Genomic DNA, 3,203 nt, shown 5'->3' with positions numbered 1-3,203 from the left:
TATTTTTCCTGGCAGGAATTTTGTATCCATTCATCACCGTTTTTCCGTCTCAGCTCCATCATCATGATCACCACTGTCTGTATTCTGCTTTTTTTTTTTTTTTTTAAACAGGATGCTTTCCAATTTATTTAATCAAATCTAGATGGTCAGGCTGGCATTTGGGAAAACAGAACAGTTTAATAACAGTCATGATACTGCAGCTTCTCAGACAATTGAGCAGCAATTTTATCAATAAATCATCACAAGTGAGCTTTTGATTTCAGGCTTAATCAGCAAAGTTTGTCAAGTTGAGAGGAAATAAATAAATTGATTTTATAAACCGGCAAAATATGGATTGGAAATCAAAGTTTCATTGAAAAGAAAAAAAAAATTTAAATGTTTTTAGTTTGGGAGGAACCTGGGCGCCACGCTAGGAACCTTGCGGCCGGGAGTGAGGACGGTGAAGTTGGCTAGAGCTCAGCCGTGGCCTGTGGTCCCAAGAAGCACCTGAAGCAAGTAGCAGCTCCAAAGCATTGGAGGCTGGACAAATGGACCAGTGTGCTTGCTCCCCGTCCATCCACCCGTCCCCATAAGCTGAGAGAATGTCTGCCTCTTAGCTTCCTATGAAACAGACTCAAGTATGCTCTGACAGGAGATGAAGTAAAGAAGATTTGCATGCAGCGCTTCATTAATATCAATGGCAAAGTCTGAACTGATAAAACCTATCCTCCTGGCTTTATGGATGTCATCAGCACTGACAAAACAGGCGAGTATTTCCATCTGATCTACGACACCAAGGGTCGCTTAGCTGTTCATCGTATTACACCTCAGGAAGCCAAGTACAAGTTGTGCAAAGTGAGGAAGATCTTTGTGGGCACAAAAGGGATCCCTCATCTGGTCACCCACGATGCTCGCACCATTCGATACCCTGACCCTCTCATCAAGGTCAGTGACACCATCCAGATTGATTTGTCCTCTGGCAAGATCACCAATTTCATCAAATTTGACACTGGTAACCTGTGTATGGTGACCGCAGGTGCTAACTTGGGAAGAACTGGAGCATCACCAACAGAGAGAAACATCCTGGCTCATCTGATGTGGTTCATGTGAAAGATGCCAACAGCAACAGCTTTGCCACCCGGCTCCCCAGCGTCTTCGTCATTGGCAAAGGCAGCAAGCCGTGGATTTTTTCCCACGAGGAAAAAGAATCCGCCGCACCATTGCTGAAGAGAGAGATAAGAGTCTGGCAGCCAAACAGAGCAGTGGGTGAAATGGTCTCTAATGACGTGTTACAGAGATCTCTGTTTAATTAAAGATAATAGAATGTGATTTTAAAAATAAAAAAAAAAAAGAAATGTTTTTAGCTTGAAGATCTCTCTCTCTCTTTCTTTTTTTTTTTAATAATGGGTCTCTGCTATACAATTTGGACTCGTAGTAATCCTCCTGTCCCAGTGTGCCCCTGCTTTGGGTTATAGGTGTATGCTACCACACTGAGTCTTGGTGGCTGGAACGGGCACCCCTGGGTGCCAGGGCTGGCACGGCATGCGGTAGCAGGGATTGAACCCATTTCCTTGGGCTTGCCAGGCAGGCACTTATGCCACAGAGCTATCTCTTCAGGCACTTTCACTTTTAAAGAGCTCATGTTTTTATTTAAGTTCATCTTTTTTAAAAATGTATTTTAGGGGCTGGTGAGATGGCTCAGTGGTCTAAAGCACCTACTTAGAACAAGCTTAGCAAAGCACAGGGACCGCGGTTCAATCCCCCAGCACCACATGCCAGCCAGCCCCGCCCCCTGGTGGGCTGAGCTGGCCACACACACACACACACACACACACACACAAAATAAAATTAAAAAAAAAAATGTATTTTAGCACAGGGTCTCACTACGCAGCTCAGACTTGCAGCAATCCTTCCTGTTTTTTCAGCCTCTCATGTGTAGAGATTACCGGGGCAGGGCAGGGCAGGGCAGGGCAGGGCAGGGCAGGGCAGGGCAGGGCAGGGCAGGGCAGGGCAGGGCAGGGCAGGGCAGGGCAGGGCAGGGCAGGGGTAAGGCAGGCACCCAGGCTGGAGATCAGGCCCCTGACCCCTGTGTCTGCCTAAGCATGCTCTTTAATCTGCTGAGCTACTTGGCTGGCCCTAAGTTCATCATTTTTTGATTCCACATTTATAAGATCATATTATATTTGTCTTCTTATGCCTGCATTTATTTCACTTAACACAGTGCTCCTCAGGTTAATTCATGTTGTTGCAAGTAACAGGATTTCCTTCTTTTTAAAGGCTGGATAGGGCCGGGGAGATGGCTCAGTGGAATAAGTACTTCCCTGGCAAGCGCAAGGGCCTGAGTTCAATCCCTGGTTCCGCGCCCCCCCCCCAAAAAAAAGCTGGATAGTATTGTATGTACATAGACATCACTGTGTTTTTGGTTTGTTCATTCATGTTTTGATGGATACTTAGGTTACTTATCTTGGCTACTTGTGGATACCATTTTTTGTCCTTATCTGATATCTTTTTCTAAAATTTTATGTGTTTAAATATACATACAGGGTCTCACTACACAGCTCGGCCTCCCCAGTGCTGGCTTGGCGGTGCTGGCATAGCGTGTGGTACCAGAAATCAAACCTGGGTCCTTGTGTTTGCCTAGACAGGCACTTAGACTGCTGAGCTATCTCCATGGTTCCCTTTATATGATATCTTTATGTTGAGTATCTTTGGTGAATAGACTCAGAAATGCTTCACATTTTGACTGAATTATAAGTTTACAATGAAAAAATAATTCTGATTAAAATTTAAATATTAGTGATGTTCTTTAATTTTTGTGAGTTACTTTATATTAGCTATTCTTTTTATTATGTTTTTAATACCAGCTATCTTAACCCAACTACAGAGTTTGCTAAGCTATGTGGATAACTGAGAAAAGCTGGAAATAACAAAGCAGCAGTAGTGAGTTTATATTGTTTTCTTACCTTTTTTTTTTTTTTTTTTTTTTGGTACTGGGGATTGAACTAGGTACCCTGTGTCTGCCAGGCAAGTGCTTATTCTACTGACCTATCTCCCGAGGCCCTATTTGTTTTGTTTTGAGTCAGGGTTTCACTGTGTAGTTCGGGATGGTCTTCAACTGTGTAGCCCCTGCTGGCCTCTGGAGGTGATCCTCTTGCCTCAGCTTCCTGAGTGCTGGATTACAGTGTGTTAACCATACCTATCTTTTTTTTTTTTTTTTTTTTTTT

The 3,203-nt window shown here is 43.8% G+C and overlaps 1 protein-coding gene and 1 pseudogene across 5 annotated transcripts in view; both read left to right on the top strand.

The window, feature by feature from the left end:
- Rere (arginine-glutamic acid dipeptide repeats) overlaps positions 1–3,203 on the top strand; it is a 451,075-nt gene that overhangs the window by 55,054 nt on the left and 392,818 nt on the right. The gene's annotated exons all lie outside the window — the stretch shown is intronic.
- LOC101570310 lies at positions 189–1,249 on the top strand (annotated as a pseudogene).

The sequence above is a fragment of the Octodon degus genome, unplaced genomic scaffold (assembly GCF_000260255.1).
Source record: "Octodon degus isolate 3935 unplaced genomic scaffold, OctDeg1.0 scaffold00113, whole genome shotgun sequence".
In the NCBI taxonomy this organism is placed as follows: domain Eukaryota; kingdom Metazoa; phylum Chordata; class Mammalia; order Rodentia; family Octodontidae; genus Octodon; species Octodon degus.
This window is presented reverse-complemented; position numbering and strand designations above follow the sequence as displayed.